The sequence below is a fragment of the Canis lupus genome, chromosome 31 (genome assembly GCF_011100685.1).
Source record: "Canis lupus familiaris isolate Mischka breed German Shepherd chromosome 31, alternate assembly UU_Cfam_GSD_1.0, whole genome shotgun sequence".
Classification (NCBI taxonomy): domain Eukaryota; kingdom Metazoa; phylum Chordata; class Mammalia; order Carnivora; family Canidae; genus Canis; species Canis lupus.
In genome coordinates this window covers 37,409,426-37,425,382 of record NC_049252.1, presented here as the reverse complement: position 1 = coordinate 37,425,382, position 15,957 = coordinate 37,409,426, and positions in this window count along the sequence as shown.

The following is a 15,957-nucleotide window of genomic DNA, read 5'->3' as shown; positions in this document are numbered from 1 at the left end:
CGGGAGCTTGGAAGGTACCACTTAGGGCAGAGTGGGGCAGGTTCCTCCTGCTGGCACCGAACTCACAGAATGCACACTTTCCCGAGACCGGAAACTCACCTCTTAAGCATCCAAGCTGCTTTTTTGAGGTGAACCGTTTTCATGGCAATCTTTATAAACACTTCGCACACTGGCTGCCTTTATGCGTTGTACTTGGCATGTTCACTCTTCTGGATGAATCAGTGTTTCCCCCGCCTGCCTCCCGCCGCGGGCGGGGGGGAGTCTGAGAGCTGTGCTGTAGCATTTGAGCATACTTCCTCCAGCTAGGAGAGTGGGAGGTGGTTTCTCACATTGAGATGAGTTTCTCGCCCACATGTACCCCCTGCTTACGGGGTTGGGGGGCAGGGGCACATATGGTGGCCTAGATCCCTGTTGGTCAGAGGTGGTTTCTGTTTGGTTCTGGCCGGGCACAAGGGGGTGGCGGGGCCTTCTGCCCCAGCTGGGCTGTGATCCTGCCAGCATAGCAGCCTGGGGTGTGTGGGAGCAAGACCTCGGGGTTCTCTCCTCAGGTCCTCCTGGTCTGCAATGAGGTGCCTTTGGGAAGCATTGTGGGGAGCAGGGCGGAGCCCCTGCCTGGCTCTGCCTGCCTCTGGGGGAGCCCCTCCCCGGGGGTTGTGCTGGAAGGTTTGCCCTTGGGTGAAAGAGGCAGCCCCCACCCCCGTGGACTGGAGCCCCCACCCCACTGGGGAGGCCCAGCACCTCCTCGCTTCTCTCAGAGTCCAGGCTCCCTGGGAGAGAGGAGGGAGAGGTCTTTCTGGGGCGGTGGCTGAGGCCCTGGGCTCCTGGGGTCCTCATGCTGTGGAGCTCACTTGAGCCCCTGGGTGGCCGGGGGTGGCTCCAGCTAGCGCCACAACCGCCACTTTCCTGTGGCGCCTGCTCCTGCTGGTGAGTGGCCACCTGCTTCTCCCCGTCCCCTCCCACGTACACACCACCGTGGGGCCTTCCCACAAGCCTGCCCTCACACCACACTTTGTGCCCGACTCAGGTGTGGACATAGGTCAGCCTCTATAATGACGTCCCAACAGGTCAGTGAGTGGATATGGCCGCAGATCGTGTGTGCACACGGGGGTGTGTGAAGGGCTGTGCCTGTGTAGGGGGCCTGTGCCTCTTGGGGCGGCCTGTGCACATGGGGGAGCCTGTGCCTGGGGGGGAGCCTGTCCCCGGGGGGGAGCCTGTACCCGTGGGGGAGCCTGTGCCTGGGGGGAGCCTGTGCCCGTGGGGGAGCCTGTGCCCGTGGGAGAGCCTGTGCCTGTGGGCGAAGCCTGTGCCCGTGGGCGAGCCTGTGCCCATGGGGGAGCCTGTGCCCGTGGGGGAGCCTGTGCCTGGGGGGAGCTGTGCCTGTGTGTGGCGTCCGTTGTACCTTCCTTCACTGCTGAGCCTGACCCTTGGTCCAGCTGGGTTGCCTGGTTATGTCTGTTGTCCAAGCCTGTGAAATGCCTAGTGGGAATTTGGCTACAAATACGAAAGCCCGAGCCTCTGTGTGTAGGTTTCTTTCCAGGAGTACAAGGCAAGCACATATAAGAATAAAAATCCAGAAGCAGCAGCATCCTGGGAGATTGCTTCGGGCACATTGTCAAGCAGGCAGCACGGAGAAGGGGCTGGCTGGGTCACTGAGTCCCCCTCCGGGGCTGGCCTGGTGCTGCCTTTCCTGACCTGTGTCTTGAGTGGAGGGTTGGTCACAGAGAGGTCATGGTTTTCTGTCTGATGTGTTCAAGCATTTTGTGCACAGAACTAAGGTCGTCCATAGTAAGGCTTTCCAGGGCACATGTGGCTCCACCAAGGGGGCTGGACTGGGGTTCGGAGGGGACCCCTCTCATTCTCTACCCTCCCTTTGAGTCCCCATGTTGGAGGGGTCTGGGGTTTGTGTGCTCAACAGAGGCTCCATGGGTACAGGACCCTTAATGACACCGAAGTCATTTACATCCTGATCTCTGGGGATGTGTATCTGTTTATTTTTGGCTGTAGACCATGAGTACTTGTGGTCTGACATTCAGTTAGGCCTAAGGAGATGGTGACAGGGACAGATGCCATCTCTGAGCTCTACAGGACAAACCTGAAACCCCTCCTCATTCGGGGCCAGCTTAGGTCAGGCTTGTGTTTGCTCTTACAAGCAGCAACAGGGGGCACCTGGGTGGCTCATCTGGTTGAGCATCCTACTCTTTGTTTCAGCTCAGGTCGTGGTCCCAGGGTCCTGGGATCGAGCCCCACATCAGGCCCCACGCCTAGTGTGGAGTCTGCCTCAGATTCTCTGTCCTCTCCCTCTCCCCCTCCCCACTGGTGCATACAAGTACTCTGTCTCTCAAATAAATAAAATAAAATCTTAAAAAAAAATACCCAACAAACCAGCAACAGAATGACTAGGGTGCTGGGCTGCAGGCCAACCTGAGGCAGAACCAGCCTTCTTTGTGGCTACCTCTACTCCCCGCTGTCCTACAACCTTATCTTGTTTTCTCTGCGGTGCTGGAAAAAATCCCATTCCTGGAAATTGCCGAGAGAAGAGCCCTATCTTCAGGCCAGAGGCCCCAGCCTTGGGTTGAGCGTCCCTGTCCCGGAGGCCCAGATGCCTGCTGACCAGCTCCCTGCCCCGCACCCAGCCAGACCGGGTACTGCCTTCTGTTCTGTTGACGTCAGCAGCAGGAGAGACTCCCGGCAAGGAACAAAACTGCCTGTACTCGGGCTCCTGATGCTATCATCTGGTAGGAAACCCTGACAGAGCTCCGGGCAGGTGAAAAGCTTTCCTGTTTGTCGAGCAATTAGTCACACGGATTCTGGGCCAAGACACACCATCTGCATCGATGTTAATCCCCAGGCCAGAGATGACAGTCTGGCTGCAGCCACCGAGCTTGCACAACAGCACTTCGGGCAGCCTGGTGGCTTCGCTTGTCCCACAGATTCACAACTCCTGCCCTGCTCAGCAGCACATGCTTCCTCTTTTCCTTCTGGAACATTTGGCTCTGGGTTACACTTTGCCCTGCTCAGGAGAGGCAGCCTCAACCCAGAAGGAAGCTATGTTTCTGTCCTGGGAGGGCTCGGCCTCCCCCGGGGGCTGCTGCGCCGACTGGGGGGCTGGAGTGGGGGGTAGCTCCCGGAGTTTCCGCTTCCAGAACAGAGAGTGCGGGGCAGCAGGGCCGGAGCTGCTGGCTGGGTGAAGGGGCCATATTTTTGCTTCCGGGTTCCCAGGGACTGGAAGATGTGCACACCAAGAAAACCAACCACATTTCATCTGGTTTCTGTTGTTTACAGATCCGTAGGTACTGTCTTTCCAGGGGCGGGGGTCAAATTATCCAGCGCAGCAGTCTGTGAACAGGGACTGTACTCACAGCGGGCGGCGGACGGCGGGGACGACGGGGGCCCGGGGGGAACTGCAGCCTGGAAGACCAGAGCACGTTCCCACGGTGACAGGCCTCCACGGCCCGTGTCCCTCCGTGATCCGAGAACACCATGTAATGGTTGGAGCAGCACAGCAGAAAGGGGCAGCTGCCTCGACCAAGGGAGCCAGGGCTGGAGGGGCGCAGAGTCGGGGAGTCGGGGGGAGTCTGCAGGTAGGAAGGCGGATTCTGGGCAGAGGACAGGGTGGGGTGCCAGGTGGTGGGGAGCAGGCGGCCGGGGTCCCCGAGGCGCTGGCAGGCTGGCCGGGCCCCAGCGTGGCCTCGGGTTGTGTCCTGGGTTCTCCACCAGGCGTGGCCTTCGGGTCCCAGCGTGTGGAACACAGAAGCACCACGTCCCGTGAGGGCCGCTTGCCCCGAGGAAAGGACGTTCTGGAGGGAGGACGTCCCGGGGAAGTCGGGGACACGGGGACTGCTCTGGACTCAGCGTTTGGTCTCCTGCTGGGGCCCCCGCTTCTCTCCTGCCCCTGAGAATGTCTGAGCTGCGTGCTGGAACTCGGCCAGTAGCTGCTGTGGGGAGGCCTGATTCGGGGGATAATTACTGGGCCTGCGTGGGCGGTCGTGCCCTGCGGTGACCCCGCACGGCGGGAGGTCAGGCCAGTGAAGGGACGTCACCTTGCCACAGGGCTCACACTCCTGAAGGTAAAGCCTGCCGAGACCCGCTCCCCGGCCCCCACTTCTCGTGTGGCAGCCTGGGGACCGTGGCGGGCACGCCCCGACAGGGTTGGAGTGACAGGAGCGGCAGGAATGGGCCCACGGGCCCTTCTTTCGTGGCCGAAGTCTCCTTGGCGCCAGGGCTTTTCCTGCTGGTACAGCGGGTGGGAGGCGGCCGTGGCGCAGCCGGGCCGTGTGCGGAGCCTGGGGCGGCGGACACAGGCGTCGGGCCCTCAGGCCTTTCAGGGTCGGAGGGCAGAGAGGGCCGCCACGAAGGCCAGCGTTCGGCAGGGAAGGGTGCTCCGAGCAAGGATACCCAGGGCCTTCCTGCTCCCTGGCAGCGGAATGTTCCAGCAGCGTACTGCCCTTGCCCAGCTGCTCCCTGAGCTCTGTCCTTCCTGGAGACTGTCCTCCCCACCCCACCCCCCGCCACTTCCTAGAAAGCTGGTTACTAGAATTTTCCTGCAGGCTGGAGCCCTTCTTGGGAACAGCTGGGAGGGCCGAGCGCGTGTGCGCACAAACACCCTAGTCCTGGGCTCACACGCGGGATTGCAGACCTGTTCCGAGTTAGGCCAGGAGGGGCCGTGGCGACATCTTGGGGCCACGTCCCGACCCCGTCCCTCATGTTCCCTGATTCACTTCCGCGGGGTCCTGCCCACCAGGACGGGGCCTCTGAGCGCCTCTGAGCGGGAGGAGGCCGGGGGAGTTCTCGGTCCCGGCGGGGGGCAGTCTGGAGAGAGGCCGGGGGTGTGCACACAGCTGAGCCCCGAGCAGGAGGGAAGGGAGGGCCCCGCGCCCAGGAGCCTGCGGCTGGCCGGGGTGCGGGCGCCTGTGTCTGTGTTAACTGGAGTCCCGCAGGGGGGCAAAGCTCCTGCTCCACCCGCCTCTCCGAGCCTCCCGTCTGAACGTGGCCCTGCCCCTTCACCGCTTCGTCTCCGTGGCTCAGCCGTCGAAACCATCAGCCACGGGTCCCGGGCACTAGTCCCACCTGCCACCCAGGTCACCCAGACCCTCAGCCAGACCCCATAAGACTGGTCGCCTCAGGCGTCACTGCCCGCCCTCACCCACACTCCTGCTCACCTGCTCAGGGACCCCCACTCCGGCCACTCCGGCCAGGGCTGCGGGGCCTGCCCCACTCTCCCACTGAGAAAACTTCCCTCTGGGGCCAGCATTGGCATCCCCCCCCCGACAAATCCTCACCCGCTCCCCCACTGCCGCACTCCCTTGGCAGAGCTGGACCAGCTCGGTGGCTGGGTGCCGCCCGGGGGGACCGCCGCACCCAACGCCGGGGGCAGCAGCTGGCGGAAAAGCAGGTGCGATGACCCTGGCCCGGGGCCGCGCGTGTGGCGGCGTCAGGGCCTCCTGGGCTCCTGCTCAGTATCCCTCCTTACGGTGCCCTGTGCGCTCTCCACCCAGCAGCCAGCTGCGTCTTCTAGGAACATAGACCTGACCACGTAATCCCCTTGCTTAGACATTTTCCGTGATGTCCCGTGGCACTTGGAGCGGGCGTGCGGCCCACCTGTCGTGCCCGGGCTCCGCTGCCCCAAGCACCGTGGATGCCTGCACCAGCCGGCACGGCTCTTGCTACTTATGCGGCTTTTTCGTCCTGAGAGGGGGGCCCGGGACCTGCGTGGCACCCATAGGCACGGAGTATTAGCTGAGTGAACCCTGCCAGGGGGCAGGCCACCTCACCATGGGGCTGTGCCACCTGGGGACCCCCCCACCAGCCCCCTCCTGTCCCGCCTCTCCGTTAGCAGGGGCGGAGTGGGTTGTGGAGGGTGGCAGGCTGAGCGGCTGGCAGGCCCGAGTTGCCCAGCCGACGCCGCACCTGCCCGGCCCCTCTGTGCTGTGGGGCCTCCCCCGGGCTCTGCGTTAGCTGCCCGTGAACCTTGCGTCCACCCCAGGCACCTTCTGGAGGAGGCGGTGGAGCTTGCCCTGTCGACAGCTGGTGCTGAGCTCCGTCCTCTCCTGTGCGATGGCTTGGCTGGTGCCAGGCTGTGCCAGGCGCTGCAGAGACCCATCCGTCCCCTCCCACGCTCGGCAGTTTCCTTTTTTTTTTTTTTTTTTTTTTTTCAGTTTCCTGCTGTTCGAAGCGCACCATCCCCTCCTCTCCTGCCCCCGGAGCGACAACAGTGACTTTCTTAGGAGACGCAAAGGAAGAAGGTTCTCAAAGGGTGACCTGGAAACCCTGGTTGCTCACAGGTGGGCATGCCCTCCCGGGGGCTCCACTGCTCCCTGCTGGGCTTACAGGAGAGGCTTCCGAGGGGACCCACAGGTGTCTGGCCCCCGGGTGGGCTTGGGCCACACTTCTGCATGTGCACCACCGGGTGGGGGGTGGGGACTCCCTCCCCACTTCTCCTTCGAGGATTGCTGCCTTTCTCAGGTTTTGTGTCCAAGCCCCAGCTGAACCCTCCTCAGGGGGTCTCCACTAGAGCACCCGGAGGGGGGGTCGCCAGGGTGGCAAGGCGGCTTCCTGGCTTTGCTAGGGAATGGGATGGATGCTGTCCCCCAGAGCTTGGAGCCAGAGCAGTACGGCTGGTGCCCTGCCCACCTGGAACTAGGGGAGTTCGTCCTGGGGAGGCCGTGGGAGGCTGCGTGGGAGGCGGGTGTTGCTGGCAAGGACAGGGAAGGAGGGAACAGGCCTCCCTGCCCTGCCTAGGCTTCCCCCCAGCGACCCACACGCTGCCCGGACACACCCTTCCTGAGCTGGGAAGAAGCACAGGCTTCAGTGGCCTTGAGAGCTCAGTGGTCCATCCCCCCCTCCATCCCCCTCCCTCCTCCCCTCCATCCCCACCCTCCATCCCCACCCTCCATCCCCACCTCTCCCCACCCTCCATCCCCACCCTCCATTCCCTCCCTCCATCCCCGCCTCACCCCACCCTCCATCCCCACCCTCCATCCCCACCTCTCCCCACCCTCCATCCCCACCCTCCATTGCCCCCCTCCATCCCCACCTCACCCCACCCTCCATCCCCACCCTCCATCCCCACCTCCCCCCACCCTCCATCCCCACCTCACCCCACCCTCCATCCCCACCCTCCATCCCCACCTCCCCCCACCCTCCATCCCCACCTCTCCCCACCCTCCATCCCTACCCTCCATCTCCACCCCCACCCTCCATCTCCACCCTCCATCCCCACATCCCCCCTCCATCACCCCTCCCTCCATCCCACCTCCCCTCCCCCCCCACTGCTGCACTGTTTGAGGGGCTGGGCAGCACTGAGGAAGAGCAGGGACCATAACCACAGCCCCACTCGGCCCCACAGGCGCTGTTCCCTTCCCCTGCGGCCGTCCCGTCCCTGTCCCCGTGGCGGTGAGTGGAGGACCAGAGCTTTGTGGGCACAGCCGGGAGCCCCGCGGAGCCGGCTTCTCCTGCTGCAGCTGCTGCCCTGTCTTCCCGCTGCCCTTCCCGCTGACCCCGGGGGCCTGGGTTCACGTGCTCGCAGGGCCCGAGACGATGGCCACATGCTGTGAGGAGAGGCAGCGTGGAGCGCGGAGGCCAGTCCAGGGCCTGTGTCCTCGAGGGCCACCCACTCTCACACTGGCAGCAGCACTGGGGGCCGCCTGGGCCGGCCCAGCCTCCAGCCCCTGCTGGGTCAGCCCCGCCAGCCCGCCACCGTCCTGAGGGTCGGGGCTCCTGTGGCCCCGGCTCCTGGGGACTCCGTCCAGCCTGGGCCGCTGAGGAGCCCTGGCCGAGTGTGTGGTTGGTCTGTTTTGGGGTGCCCCTCCCCTCCGAGATGGATGTGCCCCAGACACCTTTCCCAGCCCACCTGTCACCCCGGGCAGCTGGCCCCCAAAGCCGTCTGGCTGCAGCCAGCAGCGGGGGAGGGGGGGTGGCGGCCGGGGAGGGTCCTCTCCTGACCAATTTCTCCCCCGGAGGGAGGAGCCTCCACATCTGCAGAGGAGGAGGGGAGCACTGCCCCCGCGCTGAGCTGGTGGAGGGGTGCTGGGTGAGCCGCTCAGAGCCGGAGGCGGGCCGCGAGGCAGCCTGGAGCGCCCTAAGGTCGTCAGTTTGCTGAGCCCCCCTGGGGAGATGCAGGAGCAGCCACACCCCGGGAGAGGGGTCTATAGCACTTTGAGCCGACAGGGTCGGTGCATGAAAAGATCCCACAAACCCGAGGCAGATCCACAGCCCCGTGGACACACGGGCGGCAGTCGCGGGCAGACGTAAGCGCGGGAAGAGGGGCTCAATGTCAGTCGTCCCCACACCTGTCAGGTGTAGCAGGTGTCAGTGCCGTGGGGGGGGGTGTGGGGGGCCGAGCTGCCCCAGGCCCCGCGGGAACTCAGTAGCCTCGGGCCCGCCCGCGCCCCACCGCTCGGTTGAGGGGAAGAGCGGAGGGACCCCGCGCCGGGACCGTGCAGCCCAGCGCAGGACCGAGCCGACCTCGCGTGGATGGTGCACGTGATGAACAAAGAGGGGCTGATGGCCCGGGGCGGGGGCAGGTTGCCTGGCTGGGCCGGGGTGGGGGGCCCTGGGTGAGCGCCAGGTGCACCCGCCGCCGCGTCCTGGAAGCTGCAGGGCGCCTGCGTGGACAGGTGCAGGTGTGGCACCAGTGGAGGTGTGGCACTGCGCCCCTGGTTCCGGGAGAGGCGGGAGGAGGAGGGACAGCCCGGGCGCCCCCTGCACCCCGTGACCTGCCCGTAGGGGCGCAGGCCTCTGTTTCTCACCCAGGCCGCCGCGGCAGGGGGAGGGCGGAGTCCTCCGTCTGTCTTCCGTCCGCCCCGGACTCCTGCCTGCCAGCGACAGCCGCGTGTCCGTGTGTCCGGGGCAGGCTGCGGGCGGCGGGGGGCTGCGGGGGCTGCGGGGGGCTGCGGGGCGCCTCCGTCCTTGCGCTGAGCCGGGCGGGCTGCCCTCCCCGCCGTCCTCTCTGGCAGGTTTCGGACCGCGGGCGGCGCGGGGCCTCGGCGGCTCCCGGAGGGCAGCGGCGGCGTCCTCGTCCTTGGGGCCAGGCCGCCGGGAGGGCCCCAAACTGCTCCCTGCCGCCCCCGGGAACCGGGGAAACGGGGTCGCTGTCCGGGCTTCCTGCGGAAGGTCGCCAGGAAGCACGGGGCCAGGCTGGGGGCCGGGCTGTGTCCTGGGAGCCGAGAGCAGCGTCCACGCGAGGGTCGAGGGGCCACGGCTGGGGCGGCTTCCGCTGCACGCGGGGGGCCCGGAGGAGCCTGCGAGGCCGGGGACCCTGCTGGGGGTGGGGGGCTCGGCGGGGATGCGGGGTGGTGCCAAGGCCGCGGGCAGCAGTGTGTCCCCGGAGGCAGCCCAGGCCTCCCCGGGACGGCCAGTGCACCGGCGTGGCCGATTCTCCGCCTCAAAGGAGACGCTCCGACTCGGGCTGGGGCGCCCAGGCTCCGGCGTGCACCAACCGAGTCTCAGGACTTGCGGGGTGGGGCCGGGACCCGAGTTCCCGAGCCCCCGAGCCCCGCGGCCTTCGCTGAGTGGCCTCTGCATCTCCGGATCTTGGGGTTGGGCCCCCGAGGCTTCACCCTGGCGGCCCTGAGCCTGCGGGGCTGGGCGGGGGGCGCCGAGACCACGTGGGCCCGAGGGGGGCGGTGGGATTGGCCTTTGCTGTGGGTGGCGCCTGTTGTCCCCCAGGGGACACTGTCCTTTGGTCGCTGGGGGGCCCCGGGAGGTCAGGGGGCGTCCGGCTGAAGGCCCAGATCAGACAGAGGGAGGCTTGCAGGAGGGTGGGAGCCTGGGGACACAGTGCAGGCTATGCCGGGAGAGAGAGGTGAGGGGAGCCCCGGGGAGCGCAGGCCCTGCCCGCCCCTGCCCTGCGGCACCAGTGCTACCCTCGCACCCTCGCACCCTCGCATGGCTGGGCCCCTGTGGGGACTTTGCCTTGGTTCTGAGCGTCCTGGAACCCTGCTCTCTGGAGGAGCCTCCGTGTCCCCGACCTTTCTCTCTCCCACACACTCCCCTTCCTGGTCCTTTGGCCGCTGCCCCAGTGAACACCAGGGCGGTGCAGGGCCCCGCGGAAGTGGGCTGGGAGGGCACGGGGGGCGGGGGGATCATGGTGCTGAGACACCGCTGCTGGGTGAAAGCTATGAAGGGCACGGGCAGTCGGCACAGGGGACAGCTCCAGCTGTGCAAAGGCCCGGGGGCAGGAGAGCCGGTAGGAAGCAGACAGGCCACAGGGCTGGAGGAGCTCTGAGCAAGGTTCAGGATCCGGATCTCACCCAGATAAAGGCCAGAGGTCACTCCTGACTCCACCTACTCCAGCAGGTGGTCGGGACAGGGAAGGGCCCTGGACTCCCCCCGGCACACGGTTGGCAGCGGCGATCAGGAGTGTGGTCAGTGGCAGGTGAAGGTGGCTGTTTTCCAACTGGGAGGCCAGTGACAAGCGGGGCCACCAGGCTCCAGGTGTGCAGGGTGTGGGCAGGGCCGCCGGCTCCAGCAGGAGTTATAAATGGACCAGCACGGCCGTCGCCATGGTGACCAGCAACTGCTCCTGGGGCGGCCCTGGTCGGCGCCCCCGTGGCCCCCTGCGCTCCCCCTGGGAACGCGGAGCCTGGCCGGCCTCGGCCTTTTAAGGGCATTTCTGGGCCAGCGCCTCCATTACCAGCCTTTGTCGCGGCTGAAATGCGATCTCGCCGGAGCCGGGCCGTCAGTAGGGCAGGAAGCTCTTCCTGGCTGGGCAGACAGCCAGCCCTGCCTGTCCCGGCGGCGCCCCCACGTGCCAGCTCCACCGGCGGGGCGGGGGCGCACGGACATCCCCCCGGAGCCGCTCCGCTGGCGTAGGTGCTTGGCCAGGGCGGAGAGAGGCCTGCAGAGAAGCCTGGGCTTCCGGCGGGGGTCGGGGCGTCTCGGAGCCCCGGTGGGTGGGGGGCCAGGGCCCCGGGACCCTCTGCGCAGCATGTTGCTGCTTGTCTGGCCTGCCTCTGGGCTACTTTCAAAACCAACAGCACTTCCCCCTGAGAGGGCGGGAGGGAGAGTGTGGGGGACCCCAGGCCGGGACCACCCAGGGTCTCGGGTTAGGTTTGTGTGGGTGGGCGGCTGGACGGGAGGACGTGACTTCCGGAAGCCTGGGAAGCACCCCTCCATGTTCTGAGGCTCCCTTGAATGTCCCTCAGCCACGCTCCACCAGGCTCAGGGCGAAAGGGTCCCTGCGGCTTGGCAGAGGGGCCACACTGGACTCTGGCACGCGGGGGCCCCCGGGGGGCGCTCTCCAGGCCAACTGTTGAGCCCCGCCCCGGGAATGCAGATGTGTCCCAGGAGAGACTCTGCAGAAACCTGGGGCCCCCGACACTGCAGGCTCGAAACCCCAGAGCTGGCGCCTCAGGCTCCCTGCGCCCCCCAGACTCATTCGCTGCCCACCACATCCCCTGCAGCACCAGCACCGTCACCCTGACAGGCCTGCCTCTGGGACGGCAGCTCCCGGCCCGCAGGCCCGGGTCTCCACGCCCTGGAGACGAGGAGCGCTGGACGAGGAGCTAGCTGCTTGCTGACTCCGTGGTCCACGCTCAGTCCGGGGGAGCAGATGCCGCACCTGCGCCTGTGGGCGGCTTTGCATTGGCCGGACGGCAGGCAGGTGAGCTGCAATCGTGCCACGGAGAGCACCTTGCCGCGGCGTGTCATAGCTGGGGTGGTGGAGGCCAGGGAGACTGTCCTGCCCAGGGCCAAGGAGCCCCCTGGGGCAAAGCAGGCTCGTGCCCCAGTGTCCCCACGGCCAGCTGGGGCAAGAGGACAGTGGCCGCTGACCGTGTCCTGTGGGCAGGCGGAGTGAGCAGCACCTGGGAGTGCAGCTGCAGAGAGGAGTGAGCACACCTGGTAGGCCATGCCACCTGGACACGGATCAGCACCACTTTTCATTTAATTTCATTTATTATTTTATTTGTACAAGGGTTTCAACGTGATGAAGGGCATCTATGAAGAATTCATAGCCGATACCCACTGACTGGTGCAGGCCTGGATGCTTCTCCCACCCTAAGTCTGCTGGAGCTGCTATAACCCAGCACCCACCCTGGAAGGCTTAAGCAAGAGTGGTTTATTGTCTTACATCCTGGAGGCTGGACGTTTAAAATCCCAGTGTGGGCAGGGTTGGCCCCGTCTGGGACTGTGAAGGAGAATCTGTTCTAGGATCCCCTGCAGCTTTCAGTGTTTGCTGGTCCTTGGCCTGTAGGTACATCACCAGGACCTCTGCCTTCATCCTCACACGACCTTCTCCCCGTGTGCACGTCTGTGTCCACGCTCTCGGGGACACAGTCATACTGGGTTTAGGGTCCCTTTTCTCCAGGACGACCCCATCTTCACCAACAACATCGGCGGTGACCCTATTTCCAAAGAGCCTCACCTTCTGAGGTGCTGTCGGTTAGGACTTCAACATAATAGGAAGCGTTAGGGGACACGATTCAGCCCATGAGGTCAGGAGCAGGCAAGGATGTCTGTTCTCACCACTTTGGTTCATCATCATTCTGAACATCCCACCCTGTGCAACAGGAAGGGAAAAGGAAAACACAGCATCCAGATTGGAAAGGAAGTAGTTAGTTGTCTTTCTGCACAATCAGAACCCAGTGTCTGGGCCGTCCTATGAAAAAGTGCAGAAGACTTCTGGGACTAGTGAACGTAGCAAGGTTAATACAAGATCATCGTGCAGAAGTACCGTGTATTCTGTTTACAAGCCAAAATCTAAATAAAAGAGAACACCCAAAATATGAAATATTTAGGGATAGATCTTATCAAAAAAATGTGCAAGTTCTCAGGGATCCCTGGGTGGCTCAGCGGTTTAGCACCTGCCTTCGGCCCAGGGCGTGATCCTGGAGTCCCGGGATCGAGTCCCACGTCGGGCTCCCTGCATGGAGCCTGCTTCTCCCTCTGCCTGTGTCTCTGCCTCTCTCTCCCTCTCTCTGTGTACCTCATCAATAAATGAATAAAATCTTTTTAAAAAATGTGCAAGTTCTGACTGTAGTTGACAAAATATCGCTGAAGGAAGTTAAGGTGAATTAAATAAATGGAGAGATGAACTATGTTCATGGATGGGAAGATGCAGTTTTGTTCAGACGTCCGTTCTCCCCAAATAGATCTGCTCCCCCAGAGCAATCCCAACCAACGTCGTATCAGACTCTTGCAGAAGCTGACAAGCGGGCTATCAAGTGCTTAGGGAAATGTAAAAGTCCTACAATACCTGGTCTAAATGGGGTAAAGAGGAGTGAGTTTGGAGGACATATATCACTTGGTTTCAAGACTTAATATAAAATTATCACAATTGGGGCACCCGGGTGGCTCAGCGGTGGAGCATCTGCCTCTGGCCCAGGCGTGACCCCAGGGTCCTGGGATCGAGTCCCACATTGGGCTCCCTGCAGGGAGCCTGCTTCTCCCTCTGCCTGTGTCTCTGCCTCTCTCTGTGTGTCTCTCATGAATAAATAAATAAATAAAGATTTAAAAAAAAACTATCACAATCAAGACAGTGCATGTTGACATCAGGGAAGACAATATATGAATGGAATAGAATAGAAAGTCCAGAAACAGACCCAGAAATAGACAGACCACTTTCAACAAAGGTGCAGAGACAGTCAGTGGAGGAAGGAGGGTCTTTCCCACACATTGCGTGTCCAAAGGCACACAAAGGGAACTTTGACCCGTACCTCTGGCCATGTACTCAACAGTAGCTCAACATCATAGACCTAAATATATACCTTAAAACTGTGACCTTTCTAGAGGAAAACAGAAGCGAATATTTATAACCGTGAGTTAGGGAAAGATTCCTGAGCTACCACACCGAACGCGTGAGCCGTGAAAGAAAGCGGATGAGTTGGACTCCATCAAAATTAAGAACTTTTGCTTTTTCCGAAGCCTCCGTTAAGAAGCAGATGACAAGCCACGGACCGGGAGGCAAGTCTTTGCAAAGCACGTACGTGACGAAGGACTTACGTCAGAGTATGTAGAGAACGCCCTAAACCCATACAAGAGGACAAATCCCCCAGTTTTTTTTTTTTAAAGGGCAAAAAATATGAATAGACATTTCACCAAAGAAGACACACTGACAGCGAAGAGGGAAGCAGGTGCACGTCATTGGTCACCCGGGAAACCGAGTGCAAACCACAGCGAGATGCCGCCGTGCACTAATGAGAAAGTCTAAGATCCACGGGACTGACCTTCCCAAGGGCGGACGCGGTTGGGAATGAGCGGGAATTCGCGGTCCTTGCTGGCGAGAGGACCAACTGATGCCCTCTTTAGGAAAACGGTCTGGAAGTTTCTTTAGAAGCCGAGCACAGGGCGGGCACAGGATCTGACCACGGTGCTCGTAGAGATAGGAAAGCACCGACCTGTGGAAGACGCGTGCACACGTGCTCTAGGGGCTCCGTCTGTCATCGCCCCAAACCGGGAACCAAACAAACACGCCCCGGGAGGTGAAGGGCTGGCCCCGGGGAAGGCGCAGGGGGCCAGGGTGCGCCACGGCGGGACGGAGCCCAAGACCGCTGATGAAGCGAAGGCAGGCCAGACGGAGCGTGCACCGTGTGACGCCGTGTGTACGTTCGGCAAGTGCACACCCATCGCTGGTGGCAGGAAGCAGGTCGTGGGTTCGGGGACACGACTGGGGTCGGGGCGGAGGCAGAGGAGAACGGGGGGGGGGAGGGGTGCCGAGGCTCCGGAAAAGCCCTTGCAAGGGATGCTCCTAATACTCCGAGTTTTCTCCCTCTGTATGTATAATTTCTAGAAACTTCCACCCACTTGGTACGTTGCTATTATAAGGAGGTACAAATCCTGAGGGAAAGAATTTGGCAAAGCACTGCCTTTGTGGTGCAGAGGGGTGGGGGTGGGGGTCACACTGTGCCCAGCAGGGGCTGCCAGGAGCAGGTGCAGGCTCAGGGCCCTGTGGCCACACAGTGGATTCAAAGCCTTATAGGTTTCTCCCCAAGCCGACCCGGCCCATCCCTCCCCTCCCCTCCCCTCTGACCCCACACCTCCTCCCGCTGTTGCGTAAAAGGCCCATTCCAGAGCTCTGCACCCCCCCCCCCCCCCCCCCGCACCTCAGAGCCCCGTCTCTGCAGCTGGAGAAGGCGGTGTGAGGCCTGCTTCCTCCCTCCCGGGAAGACTCACAGTCTGGGGCCTCCCGGAGCGGGCTCCTGGGGTGGGGGCCGGGAGGGGGCCGGGGCAGTCGCTGGAAAGGGGACCGCAGGCAGGACCCGACATCCAAGCCACGGTCCCCGGTGCGGACGGTGGCTTGTCAGAGTGGGGCCTGGGAGGGGACCCAGGGGTGCCCGTGTCCGGGGCAGCAGGAGGCTGGCTGTCGCAGCGCCACGGCCCCGCTTGGCAGCACGAGCCCCCCGCCCTCGCCCGCCGGCCTGGGCTCCTGCGAGGTGCCCCCAGCCCTCCGTGGGGGGCCCCAAGCCGCAGGGCGCCGTAGGCGGGGAGGAGAGCAACCAAGGTTAATGACGGTGCCTCCTGAATTCCAGGTGGAACCCGGTCGCCTTGGTCGCCAGATTTTTCTTCGAAGCACTTATGGGAATTTGACCTTAACATGTTTCCTGGGGATTTATTACTTGTTAGAGCTGAGTCACGTCTCCCCCCCCCCCAAAGGATGCTCAAGTCCTAACCCCCAGGACCCGTGGACGTGGCCTGATTTGGAAGGAGGATCTTTGCAGTGAGTTCGTCTGAGGGGTCCTAATCCAATGGGACTGGCGTGTGCATATGAACGGGGCACCTTGGGACACAGGCCCACAGGCAGGACACCATGTGACGACGCAGGCCGAGGTGGGGATGATACCGTAAGCCACAGAAAGCCAGCACCAGAAGCTGGGGACAGCCTGAGACAGATGCCCCCCGCGCCCACACCCTCATCCCCGGAGCTGCGAGTCGCAGCCGCCCCGGGACCCTGACATGTGACTTTGCGTGTCTTCCCTCTGGACAGGCACCCACCATGTCTGTCGTGTCACCGAGAGCCCT